General features: G+C 29.6%; 1 protein-coding gene across 1 annotated transcript in view; it reads right to left on the bottom strand.

The window, feature by feature from the left end:
- Positions 1–15,406, bottom strand: part of LOC121114112 (uncharacterized protein KIAA0930 homolog) — a 75,867-nt gene that overhangs the window by 25,749 nt on the left and 34,712 nt on the right. The window lies entirely within an intron of this gene.

Below are 15,406 nucleotides of genomic sequence, written 5' to 3'. Positions count from 1 at the left end.
TAATTTGTTCGTTGTAGAAATCAATACCGTGTTATTCGTTAGAACAGTCCTATAGTGGTAATGAGGTACATTTAAAATGGTACTACACTAAATTGATAGAGAAAACGGTTTTTGCAGCTTTATTACGTCATAAACAAATAGCCTTACTGATGACAAACACTCCCCGCCACAAATTTTTGAGCTTGAAAATTGTACTTTATTAAACAAATCAAGAAGTTTAAATTTATTTATGTTATTTTAAAATATAAATTCGTAATTTTGGAAGCTAACAAACGGGAGAGTACATGTATTTTATTTTTGTACCTCCTCCAACGAAATTGAACGGAGGTTTTATTTTTGCATCTATTTGTAAGTTACCAAATTACGCCAAATGTTAGAAATATATCAAAGTTGTTATGAAGATTATAGGTCTTGCGCACGACTGAGTGTTCATTCTAGTATTCCTTATATTAGTATGTTCAAATACTTTATGTCTCTAATGTCCTCTAAAATATACCGATATAAACAAATTAATTTTTAAAAAAACAGAAAAAAATAGCAACCAAGCATGACAATAATATTTTATAACGTCATGAAATTGGGGAAGTATGTTTATCTAGATACCCCTTCCCTAACAAGAATCCCAAGGACGCCCCCGTAAGGATATACGACTTGGTCTTAATAATATTTTTGTGTGTTCTTTTTTAATACAATAAATTTTGAATAGAATTGAAATAAAATTGGTATTGTGACTAAACTATCATTAAAAGTAATCCATACTCAATTTTGAGACAATTCAGTTTAGCTGGCTGTTGTAATGACTGGCTACATATGTAATTATCATTAAATAATGAAGTGCGAAAAAATGTGCAATTTATATGTTTGGGGGGGAAGGGGTATGGGGGTTCTTAACTCTCTACACACAAGGAATACAATATAAGAAATGGATCTCCTTATTCGAAAATGAAAAGGTGAGATGATTTGTGGTCTCATAAAATGTGTTATCCTGTGTTAGCTGGAAAATTATATAAATAAGGCAAGGAATGGATACAAGCTAGAATATGCATTTCTTTAACATGTGAAAACTTTTTTAAAAAATGATCAAAGTCTGAAAATCAAAAACAGACCCTATTTTAAATATTTAAAAAATGTCGTCTCTCCGAATGTCTCTTGAGCAAGGTTGCACCGTTATCAGTCTAGCGGTTATAACGACTCATGCTGTTCCGGTTCTTGAACTGCTAGTACCGGAACAAACAAAGTCGAACCAAAACTCCAATATATTGCTTATCGGTATCGGTTCTTGTGCTTGTGATCCTATATATAATATATAAAGAAAATACAATATGCATTTATTACAACAAATATATTAGCTTTAATCTATAAGTCAATTATATGAGTTTCTTTTGTGCAATTTCACGGGGTGCCAATGATTTTTTTTACGTCGCCAAGGTGATACAGTTTTATCTGAGTTCCAAATAGCTAAGGGCTTCTTATGGATCTGTAAAAGTGGTTTTAGGCACCAGATGCTGTAAATAAAAGGGGGACGGGGTGGGGTAGATCATGGATCCAGGTCTGTTACTAAGCTTTTCGGGTTCCTAAAAAGGATAACTTAGATATTTTTTAGGAAGGGTTTACCAAACTTTACTATGCCAAGGCTCCCTTCACTAATACATTATTAGTTTATGGCCCATTTAACCGAAACATGTGTACTATATATGTGTAGAATGAAAGCAATCTTCAATTATCTATCTTTCAATAACCCTCACACACACCACACACCCCCGTGGACTATCCACACGGCCATCATTTTGAAAACCATTGTATTCAGCAATCTTGGTTTTTGGAGCCCTAAGGGAAATTTGGGGCGGAATGACATCAGTATATAAAGTATCTACGTGCCTGTTTGTATCAAAAATATTATTTCGTGGGACCAAATTGTTTAGCGGAATCCCTTGTTTTAAGTGCATATTACCAAACTGAGCCTGTATAAAAAAGAACTGAGAACGATAAAGCTGAACAGAGGCCGAGACCAAAACTGTTGAAATGAAAGAACCGAGACAGGGACCGATAGAACTGCTTAACCGGGCACAACCGTGCTCTTGAGATATAATACATTTAATCTTTTATATCTATATTGTACAATTAATATATTCCAATAATAAAATTCCATAATTCCGATAAATTATGATGATTCACGGTGCAATAATATGTAATTATAATTGCTATTCATGTTTCTCCTTTTTTAAAAGATAAAATGTTTATCTATTTGCCAAGAATTGCAATCATAAAGGGTTCATTAATTAATACTTAATTCATTTCATTATGAGTAGGCTTCAACAATTGGCTCAAACTGCTATTAAAAACGTTGTATCAAAAATCATTAAAACCGTCAAATAAATAAATACATTAGAAAAAGAAAAATGTTTAAGGAGGAGTCAGAATCTGAAATGAGTCTGTTATTAATTAATGGGCATTTAATAATTTGTGGCCTATGATTAATATTTCACCTTTTAAAATTGGATCAGCACAAATGGGAAGTATAATTACATTGTATTGCAGCATGAATTATCATTGAATATCCTACTTAAATTTTTTTTGCCGGTGGTTATTTGGAAAAGCGTCTGTTTGCCAATATGTCCTTTCAGCAATGTGTCCGTTTGGCAAAGTGCACTGTACGAAATATAAACAGGTGTAGATTAGGCCTCCTCTCTCAGTATCTTGGGACCCTATTTTCCTGGTGTTTATTGGGGTTTTACACCTATAAAAAAATTACTCAGAATAATGTATCTCCCACAAAATCCCATATTTAATTATTTCCTAATTTAAGCTACTTTAAGGTAATTAAAGGAAGAATATAGATTGAAAATTCATTTGAGATATAGTTTTTTACAACTTATGCCAGAGTGCAAATAATATGCATCGATAAAAAAAATGATACCCAAGTACGAAGCACTTATAACAAATTACAATTGAAAATTTAATTAGTTTATAGCTTTGCCCTCTAACGTAAGAAACGTGAACTAAATTTGGATAAATTAAAAATGTCTGAGTTATTCTAATTTAAAATATATTTTTTTCTTAAAATGTTGAATTATTATTTACTTAACATAAATTCACAGTATCTACTATTTTCTATATTATCCTGGGATTTAACGAGATGCCAAAATTTAATTATTGGTTTCTCGAAATCTTGCTGAGAGACAATTCCCTGATAAACAGGAAACACTAGTATTCATATCATAAATATATTTATTTCACTTGAATGATTTCTTTACAAAATCTTCCAGGGGTTTATTTTTTTTTTTACAATTTCCTTGTGATTTCATTTTGCTCCAAAATAGTTTAAAAATCATTGGAGTTCAACAAATTAACGCCCAGAACATTAAAATGGAGTAAAATTAGTTTCATCAACGGGTGACAAAAGTATATACTTAGGTTCGGAGAGAATATGGATCAGTAATTTTAAACTATACATAGACACTGTTTACATATTCCAGACACTAGGCGTGTGTCTGTACTACGTATCCAAGCTGTAAAACTATAATACGAAAAATGACCACGTGATCATTACAGGATCAAATTTAGTTGCCTGCAAAAATATTCTTGCCACTAGGGGCGCTAAGAGTATCAAGAACTATTTTATGTAAAAACAGGGGGTGTCCATACATTATTTGCAATACCTTATAATAATCGAAATTATTGGTAAAATTAAAATGAGTTTGTCAATAAATTATTATTTTTCTTTTGGTGTGCTTTAGGTATAAAAAATTTAGGAACCACTGTCTTAGGGGACATATATTTACGAGGTTTCGTGCAATATCATAGAGTTAAGCCTGATAATTAGCTTGAGCTTGTATTAAGTTTTTGAACTTATGCTTGGGTTAGATTTTGAGATCTTATGTCAATTTACTAAATCAAAATATAAGAAAAACATAATTCAGTTGGGAAAATTAGTTTCCAAAAAATAAAAACTTATTTTCCAACTGTATCTCCACAAAGGAAGGAGCTGGCGGTATCTCTGGGGGAACCGATATCTGAGTCTAAACATAAGTATAAAAAACTTACATAAACGAGCGAAAATTTGATCGATTTTATCGCTTTCTAAAATGATGAATGCGCTCATGCTCATTTTTTTAAAACAATGAGCATGCTCCCACTCAAGAATTTTGAGTGGTACTAAATTGAGCGCCGTTCAATAATGCTTCACTTATATATATCTAATTTGTTTATATAACGAGGAATAGTGGTGCCATCTTGTGCCTAAGAGATTGATAAAAAAATAAAAAAACATTTGCGGTTTTGGTTTGTGACGTAAAAAATCAACCACCCTCTTGAACAGTTACACCCTATTATGTTATAATACAAAATAGAAAAACATATTAGAAAGAGAAACATTCCTAATAAACCAAGAACACAAACCTTGTCTTATAAGAGATATCCGTACTTTCAACTCCGTCCTCGGAAAGAATAGAATGCAATCTGTGTCGTGAGGTACTATTAACTTCATGGATCTTATTCACGGTTATTATTCTCTTCGGATTCTAACTCTAGTCAATGAAAGTATGGAGTCTCTGACGAGTCCAAGACGCTCTAACTCATGATTAACTTTTCAAAAACTTGCAGTAATTATCGTATATTGTACACCATGGTGTCGTATTTACTTGAGTCATTTTCCATTTTCTGGAAGTATGTGGACTTGGAGTTAGAGACTTACATATTATTTTAATTTTACATATGCTCAATTATTGACGTAAATCCCTAATTATTCCAATAAATCTTATAACGTGAAACATTTTGTTTTTTTACAACTCTATAGCAAAAATTGGGATGCATGCACATGAACTATTTAATGGTCCAAGATGAGCAATACATGATTTACTCACTCCTTTAAGTCATTAGCATTCAACAACAGAGCCATTCCCTCAAATTTATTCAACTATTAAAGAGTAATTTATAGAGATTGCCATGTCTTGAATATCAACTTTATATCAGGAATATTGTATATATAATATGTATGTATGCGGTGATATGGGTAGACCACTTAACTTGCTAGGCATTCATAGTATGAGTAGAGAATTCAATAACATGTTTATACCCATTGTATGTATATAGAATACTCATCTGTTTGAATGGAAAATATGTATAGAGGGGTAAAATTAAAATTCATATCCGTTTTCATTTAGTCGTGTGTAATATTTTAAGTATGATTAATTATATTTCTAGAATTTTAAAACACTAAGATCAGTCATTCAAAAAGTTTGCAATAGTATTCAGCCAATCAACTATAATGGTACAAATACACAATACAAATATTCTGGAAGATGTTGAGGGTACTAGCTGCAAGTCATTGAGAGTAGGCCTTCCCACCAAGTTGTCGAGAACAAGAGCAAGCACATTGAAGAATATATTGGTGAATTGGAAGGCAATATTAAACCTTTAATAAAGTATTAATTTATATTCTAATACAATCAATAATTATCTGTGAGTAGTCTAATTTTTTTTATGGGACACTAATTCTGTATGTCTGTTAGTTGTGGAGACATTTTTCGATATTATTCAGTCCTCAACGACACTTATGTTGATTGGTACCTAATATTTTGAATGAATGTGGCATATGTCTACTTAATATGATTTTTATAAGACACTTGGGTATTTAATATAAAAACATATTTTATACTTAATATATGCAAGCATAAAAACTACATTAAGGATACTTAAAGTCATATGATTTTTTTTTTTAATAGGAATACTTTTTCTTGGCTTATGATTATAACTCATAAAATAATCATAGTCATTCATGTCATATTTTTTCAAATGGGTGTACTTTATGTATGCTAAAGTCTACTTTTATTCTTATTAATGATTTTGGATTATCTCCATATATTATCCATTCCCTCCTACTTTTAATGGCCACAAAAAAATTGGGTCATAAAATTCTCGATGTCAACTTTGTGGGAGGGTGTTTTACACCTTACTTCTCCACATAATATGTCCAAGTGGTCCACAGGGAGTACTCTGGAGGAGATGTAGATCCCCCCCTAAAAAAAAAAAAAAAAATTTGATTTCCTAAATATTTCAGACTTCATTTTTTTCCCCAAATAAATTTATTTTCTGCAATAGCTATTTATTTTTAATTTTTTTTACAAACAAATTCATTTTTTGTGAATAGTTGGGGATTTTTGAAATTTTTTACCAAAAAATTTAATTTTTGTGAATTGCAATAGACTTTTGAATTTTTTTTTTCCAAAAAAATGTAATATTTGAAATATTTTTTCAAAGAGAAATGTGATTCTTTGTCAACAGTTCTAAATTTTTGATAATTTTTCAAAAAAAATTATATTGAAAACTCAATTTTCGAAAAAAAGTTTTAGCAGCTGTTGATGTTTGAAATTAGTTTCCAAAAATTTGAATTTTGTGAATAGTTGGGGATTTTTGAAATTTTTTCCCAAGAAATTTAATTTTTCGGATTTGCTAAAGACTTTTGATTTTTTTTTTTTTTAAATTTAATATTTGAAATTTTTTTCCAAACAAATTAATTTATTTTGAATAATTGTCGATTTTAGAACTTTTTTTTCGAAAAAAAATAATATTTTTTAATAGTAGTAAATTTTTGATAACTTTCAAAAAAACAAAATATTTAAAAGTCAATTTTTGAAATTTTTTGTGAGCAGCTGTTGATTTTTTAAATTAGTTTCCATAAAATTTAGCTTTTGTGAATAGCTGTGAATTTTTAAATTTTTGAAATATATATTATAATCCTGCGGTTTGTCAGAGTTTTTGCAACTATGTAGCCGAGGTTATCAAGAGAGGCGGATCTCATTATGAATAATTAAATGTAGCTTTTAAATAATGGAAAAAAATATGGTTCTAACCAATCTTGTTTGTTCGTTATAAGCCTTTGAAATTGTACCAATTTATTTGGGCCACTCTGTAGTGTTGATGCTTCCATTTATTATGATCGATCGTTTATGACTGTTATTTTATGTAATTACTTGAAACAAGGATGTTTGCAACTTCATAGTTGCAGTGTAAATTTTGATTATTTTAATAGTCGTTTTATTCATTTTGTATCTAAGATGATTATTAGTGATTTCTAAAATGATTCGAATAGTTCAAAAACGCTTGGTCGAAATTATTCTCTTGATCTCAATGTGCGCAGGTTTACGTCTGGATCGTTCCTAGAGAATAAAATGTACTTAATACAATATATGGACTTCAAATACCATTCTTATGTGAGAGGGAGTAAATGTGATACTATAATGGGACTTATATTTAATCAATGCCACTCCGTTTGACCAATCAAAGGAACACTAAAAAAAAGTTTCCTATAAAATTTGGTTATTCAAAAACAACTTGGTAGTAGAATATATAAATCCATGCTATAAAACAGCGGTTCTCAAACTATTAACAGGAAGTACCACCTGAAAAAATATCAGGATTTCCGTCTATCATAGCTAGGAACAAACGGGGTTTTCTATCTGGATTGGGTTTTCCAAGACTTCTCTGAAAGAAAATATTTTCCGTAAAATCTCTCAGTTCATTTTTTCATAATGAAACTACATTTATTTAATGAAAAGTGTGGTTTTGAAGATTCACTTGAGATAAAATATTTAATAATATATGATACACTCAAATAATCCCTAAACAATATCGATTAAACTCACCATCAAATTATTTTCACCTTCTAACGTAAGAAAAATTAACCAAGTTAGGACTTTTACCAAAATAAGGCTTAAAATGTATTTTTTATTTTTGTTGTATAAAATAAATTACTGAAATTTAACTGTTTGTATAATAAACTGAATAGCAATTTCTCGATGAATGCGAAACCCTAGATCAAACATGATTTAAGCCACTATAGGGAGCTTCTGAACCACAGTTTTTGAACCACTGATATACTGAAGGTCATAACCTAAGATTTGTTTAAAATTATATGTTCATCGGATGTACATATAAACAAATGGTTCCTTAAGCAACAAGATTTTTGAATAGGGTACAACGTAATTGTATCTACAGCTTACAAAAGAATACATCAGTGGTATCAGTGTAAAGATTGATTCGAGCCAATAGAAAGCGGTATAATTCAAATATTTTTTCAGAAAATTACGTCACATATTTATTGTATATATATTTCATATAAAACTGGAAAAGTTCACAAAACCTCTTTATTTTGAAAAATATAATTGTTAAGATATGAAGCTATCCATAATTATTTTTAGAAAATCCATAGACTTGTGAACAATTTGTTATGTGCGTACTCATTGTAACCCTCAAACTCTATAATATTACTTTGTTGTTGAAATTTGATAAACTATGAACTTAGAGATGACTTATTTTATCAGCATATCTTATGGGAAAGTTATGTGAAGAATTGGAATCCCAGTTCATCCTAAAAAATTTCATGAGGAAGGAATTTCTTTTCAAAAAATCAGATTATATAATATATAAATTAGTGATGCATCACTTCGGATTTGTAGTAACATAACAGCATCTCCACTGGATTCCCATATTTAAAAAATGATCCCTGATTCCACTTTCGCAGTCACATTTTTAGATATTCAATACATCACTACGCACTAAGTTTTAGTATTAAATATATGCATATGCATTAGACTAAAAGGGAACTCAAATTATTTGCAATTAAATTAATAATGGAGCACAAGAAGCTTCTCTCATCCAGCAAATGTCAAGAACATTATACCCTCATTTTGATTTAATGCCATACAGAATTATAAATATTTCGTATATAATAATATGTAATATCATACATATGTAAATATCAAGGTTGTCAAGAGTAAATAATATAAAATGTTACGATATGTTATCATTACACTCCTCACTTATAATTATAATGGGCATAGTAAAGATAAAGCCGAGTTTTTTTCAAATAGATGTCTTTAGTAATTTGTATCTAGCGTTGTATAAGTAGTGATGCAAATCTAGTATACAGTGGATATGTTAAAAAAAAGAAACCGCAAATCAACATGGTAACCCAGACAATTTGAAGAACGTTTTGGAGGAGAGAAAGAATAATTCCAATGGCGTTTCATTGGATCCGTCACAATCAGTTATGACAAGGGAAGTAGGAGAAAAGGATTTTCTAGAATTATTCCAATGTCAATCTCTGATTGTACACTGAGTTCAACAAGCACTTACAATTATAATTTCCACAACAAATCAACAGGATTACGCTCTGTCTTTTATGAGCACACCGGAATGTACAATCAGGTTATGAATATAGATTAATTAATTCAGGAAAAGATGTTCACTTCTCAGGAATGAAATAATAATCACAACTGCTAAGGAAAAGAAATTCCTTCTTTATATTAACAATTACAAATTTTGACTCAGAATTGTTTGAGCACGAGTCAAAGATAAACACCAGCAAAGAGAAAATACGCCATTAATTTCAGTCTTTTTTTGATAAAAATGAAAACTGGAGCAAGGCAGCTAAAAATGTGAATAGTGTTGATGATTCTGATACTGTAACAGTCAAACATCCACAATTTTGGTTTTGCCGATTCTGTTTCGACAATTTTGACGTCAAAGATGCAGGACACCGTGGAAGGCTAGTTGTTGAACATGTGGATATAATAATAAAATAACTGGACCTATTATTATTTTTGAAAAACTGTTTCATTCTTAAAACTGATTAATCAATAGACGTTAAATTACATCGGATGCCAGATCGATGTATTTCCTCTGATGTAAAACAAATCATCCTGCTTATGAAAAATAGGAGAATATATTACTTTCATATAAGTTACTATCGAATCTCAAGGAGAGAGAAGTAGATAGAAACCATCAAAAAGATAGAATCGATTAGACTTATCCTTCAAATACCGAGAAATCTCTAATTTTGAATCCCTTAGAATATGTTAAAGGATTAAAGTGGCCTCTCAACATTGTAAGAAATGTTATATATAGCTGTAATTATTCGTAGGCAATTTCTATGAAGACATTTGGAAAAGTCATATCGGAAAATTAATTATGAATTCAGAGAAAGTAATCAATCTTCATTTGCTTCTGCTCGTACTCAGAAAATGGGGGTGAAAGACTTAGTAAATATTATATCTTATAAAAATACAGATTTAATCATAATTTCCGTAACAATTTATGAATTAAAAACAAGTGAAACATAAAATTTTCTATTTCTTTTTTCCAATGTTTTGAGTACAAGACACATTCCCCCCAGAAAAAAGATTAATGTAGTTTGAAAAATGTTAAAAATTAATACAATATTTGAATGTATATAAAACACTAAAGATATATAAAGTTTAAGTTCCAAGTACATTAATTACTACTTAAGAACGCTACCAAGAATTTCATTTCATAAAACACAATTTTTATTACTATTTTGTTAATAAATAATTTACTTACAATTTCCTAGACAGAATTATATGTAACAAAGGTTATTGCAGGGCTAATAGAAATATGAGATTGAATACCCATGTAATCTGGTTCAATAGAATTTTCAATCTGATGTATTGTACCGACTGCTGGGCAAGATAGGTGGATTTTGACAAAACAAAACTCCTCATAGTCTATGAAATCACTATCGCTAGAATTTTCAACTTGATATATTGTACATACTACTCGGGAAGAAAAACAGATTTTGACAAAACACGCAACCACTCATCTACTATGACATCAATATTAAAAGCGTGGTGGAAGTCAAACATCAGTCTTACATGCGTTATGGTATAACGTTTTATTTCTAATAACCTTTTGGTTATTGAAACTAAAAGGATTGAAAGAGTCGTGAAACAGATAAACTCCGGTATAACCGGTGCTAAAATGTATGAACTTTTATTCCTAAACACACATTAACCCAATAATTCTTGCAAGTAATCCTGTTTTTCATATATATATTTTTTTTATAACAGAGACTATTTCAAGGAAGTGTTGCTACTAAACAAATTTATGAGAGAAAGGGTTACGGATAGGTCTAATTTTAGTTTGTAACACAGAAATAAAGCAGAAATTAATGAAATATCATCCTCCCAAAAAAATTAATTCATAAACTGTATAATAAATTATTTAATTTAAATATTAAGTCTATCAAAAGTATGATACACACAACGTATTATTAGGATATTTCAGTTCCTGGGAAGAATAAATGCACCAAGAAAAATAACTGAGGGAGAATCAACAAATTTAATATTTACATTTTTATGGATTATATAAGAAATTTAATAATGCCGTAGTCAACCAATTTGAGTAAAATCCCCACGAAACCCTCATCAAGGGGGATTCTATATTACCTAAGGGAATCTATTAGGGAAGGAATAATATTTTAATTTTTGCATTAAAAAAAACTAAAGTTATTATTTCAAAAATGGTTAAAGACAGAGGTAATGATTGGTTTGTAAGGAGTGGTCAAAATTGGTTTGAATGCAGGAATGATATGATTAGAAAGAAAAGTATATTATTATTTTATTTGTAAAAAGTTTTTCAGGCTGTAATCCCAAGCCCCTAGGATAATTTTAAAAAAATGTATGAAATGACAAATTTTGATGTGGGCGTAAGGGTTATCAATGATGTTGAAGTTACGAGTGACACCTCACTGCGGGAATACTTTTGGATTGTTTTATGGTTCCTAAGAAAGAAACTCCTCTTGGTCAGACTCGTTCATAGGAGACTGATGTGACATTATGAAAAGAATACTGCAGGTAACAGTGTCTTTAAAAGATAAAATAAATACATACTTGGACCGTTCCCAAAGTAGAGGTAAAAATAAATGCGATCCGAGATCGTATTTGTACCTTGTCAATGTATAGATATCACCCATAGCTTTACTTTGAATATGAGGTGAATTTTTCTTATACATATTCAGAAATAAACAGGAGCTTATTCAAACCACTAATACTATACCTATATAAAATAAAGATTCGATGTATTGCAAAGATACTGAGAATGTAATTATCTAATTAGTAGTTACTTGAATCTACATATAAAATAGTATCCCTACAGTATAATGTTTTCATAAATATACTCAACTGTCATAAACATATTCTACTAATTTAAAATGTATTCTTTACTATAATAAAATAGAAGAAGTGTGTTCATAATGGTCGGTGACTATAAAACTATATAATAATCATTCTTATGAGTCTAAACATGACTAAGCATTTATTTATATATATATATATAATGTAAGAAATGCATTAGACACTAAATAGAACATTCAAATAAAATTAAGTCATTTTTTGACTATTTTCTTTAAAAAAAAAAAATTACCATTAGCATAAGTTTATTTTGCCCTCTCTCCATGGTCATCAAATAAATTATACTTACTTTATATTACACAAGACGTTGACACTAATAAATAAGATTAAATTAAAGTTATATCTAGGTTCTTCTCGTTTGTTTAATATGGTTTTGTTTTTAAACCTCTTGTGTACAATTCTTAATATCCAAAGTTTTTATTTATGTTATAAAAAATGGGCATTAAAATGTTTTTATGAAAGTGCTAATCTTTTAAGGGAATTTGTTTAATTGTCAAATTTCTTACGTACATATTTTTATATATGTTGTGTACAAGTTGCAACTTCTACAAGAAAATTACACATGTTTCAACTCAAAAATGAGATGAATAATTTTGAATGTAGGATTTACAGTACTTGAGATGGGGATATTGCAATAATTGAATATTCCATGAATGATGGATATATTAATGTTGTAATTACTGACTACTTTAATATAAATTACTCATATGAAAGACATGTGATTTGAATAGATCAAACTGAAATGCTGTTATTAAAGTATAGTAATTAAATAACGCAACTTAAGATGAATAAATTGCAACTTGTACTGAACATATATATATATAATTAAATAAAATTATATTATGCTTATATCGGGTTTTTTTTTCTTATTTATCATGAATTTGAAATATTTTTGTATTTTTTAAACTTTAGTCCTTACCACCATACACATGGAATGATAATCCAGAATGATTTTTTTTTTTCAAATTGTTAACATTTACTAAAATTTAATTAAGGATGTGTTTGGACAATACCCGTACTCATACTCGGATTTTCAATGAAAAAAATATCCAGATATGACTTGCAAAAACGAGAATCCGGTGGCTAATTACTCGTCCGCGGGTTAAATTTAAAAAAAGTATTTAAATTCTTAATCATTACCCGTTTTTATTCGGGAACTTGACAAATATATTTCGCTATGGACGGGTAATTTGAATCTTTCCTTTTTGTATGAATATTTATGTACACGAGTGATGACTGAGGCAACGCTTTTATGATGGCGTCAACAAATGCTTATAAAGTGGATCAAGAGTCATTTTAATTACGAATCAGGTCTCAAATCTTTGATTATAAATCCAACACGAATTGTGAGTATGTTTACTTATGGTAAGAGCTAATATTGAAGTTGATGTTTGATATGGCATAAGGTGTACTACACAGGTCTGATTCCTCACCATATACGAGTCCTGAGTTCTGACTCAGGCAGCTTTAATATTAAAAATCAATTTAAACAGACAAATGCCCATAAACAATAAAGGAAGTCAGTAAGTTTCAACACACAAATCTGATTGCACAGTCATATGAGACGTAAGTGCGACGTGAGTTGCAATTATCAGTAACAGAGTTAGATTTGATTTTTTTGACCCATTCTTTTTTTTTTTTTTTTTTACATAAAATCGGTTAATTGCTTAAAATTGTACAGTAGTTTAAAAGTTGCTAAAAGTAGTGAACAAAAAAATAGGGTTTTCTCCAGATATTTAAAAATACAGAAAAGATTTAAGTGTTCTTAAATGATGAGAAGAAGTTCTCTGTATACAAAAAAAAATATGAAATGTAATATAGTCTACAGTCCATACATCTCATGATTTTTTGTTCATACCTAAAGGAAGAGATGTCCTTTTAGATCACCATGCATATATTATCGTGAGAGTCTTTGCTAGTATCACCTCCACTTTGAATTCATTTTCTCCTGTCATTTTAAGAACAATAAGCCAATCTGATCCCTTGAGACATATACAAACCTATCAGTTATGATACAATCCACCAAAGATATTAGAGGTTGCACACGTTCACAGAAATAAAATATATGGAATGAAGATTCTACAGCTTCTTTGAAGAAAAAACATTCACAGTTCCTTATATTCGACTTGCTAGTATACATAAAAGATGTCGCCAACCTATACGGAAATCCCTTCTGTGACAATGGAGTAAAGGGTTTTGAATTAATTATTTAAGTGTGATTTCTCCTCATTCAATATTAAGATTCTTCCAACTCTTTGCCACTAACAAACTTGTAATAATTGTGTTTTTATTTTTTGCCATGATTTTTTGGTGTGTTTCCCCCCCCCCTTTCCACTGAACCAATTCCTCTAAAGAAGGGGATTGGCGGGGATTGTTGTAGGAAATTAGCAGCACGAGTCAAGGAAGTGACCCTTCCATGAAGAATCCAATCGCCAATGTTTCCTTTGAATCTTTCGAACTTGCTTGTTGATGTTGGGATATGTTCTATATAATCTTGATCGAAAGTTAATAGACGTGGGTTATAGTTGAGCGGTTCATCAGGACCTAAGGCAATGAGAAAATCAACGATTGAACTTTCCCAAAAAACCTCCATTTAATGCTTACAATTACCCAATGTCTTAATTACTATAAAAACTGAATTCAGTGCAGAAAATATTCTGTCTGAAAAAAACATACTGAGTTGATCTTTTTCTTTTTGCTCAAACGTCTTTGTTTAGCCAATTAGGCTTAGATTTTTACAAAATACTACTGTGTAACTCACTCGCCAGGTATTAAATGAGGTAATAAGGTGGTCTTTGGAGATAAATTGTCGTTTATCTCCCCTTAGACAAAGTATTTCTTGAGATAGTCTATTTTCCTTGTTCCTTGGAACAAAGTTTTTATCATTCTTTATTTAAAAGCCAAAAAAAAATAGAAAAAATATTTATCTATATTTAATTTAACAAAGGAAAGTCATTTGCTCAAACAAGGACTTTCTCTATAAAAAAAAGTGTTATAAAAACATGTTTTTAGGAAAAAACACTAATCTTATTGAAAGATTGGAAAAAAACTTATTTTTCTAAAAGTAGTAAGCGTTAATAAATCGATATGAAGTAAATTAAAAATACATATTATTCCATAATAATCTCTCTATTTTTTTTAAATAAAATAAAAACTCCAAAAAAACTATTTTTTTTTTTTTTTTGGCAAATTTGTTCTACAGGGTCTATATAGCTTTCAAATAAAGAAAATTAGTGTTTTCTTTTTCTATAATTTAATTGCTCTAGACATATTAGTGATATTTTTATAGATGAATTATTATGTTACCAGTTTGTTAAATATTGATTTTGAGTATTGTCATTATATTTTGAATAATTTTTTTTTTTATAATCACCATCTACAATTCCTATGTATTTGTAAGAAAGCTGTTGATATCTCTG

Source organism: Lepeophtheirus salmonis, chromosome 3 (genome assembly GCF_016086655.4).
Source record: "Lepeophtheirus salmonis chromosome 3, UVic_Lsal_1.4, whole genome shotgun sequence".
Taxonomy (NCBI): Eukaryota; Metazoa; Arthropoda; class Copepoda; order Siphonostomatoida; family Caligidae; genus Lepeophtheirus; species Lepeophtheirus salmonis.
The sequence above is the reverse complement of the archived record's forward strand: the minus strand, read 5'-3'. Positions and strand labels throughout refer to the sequence as shown.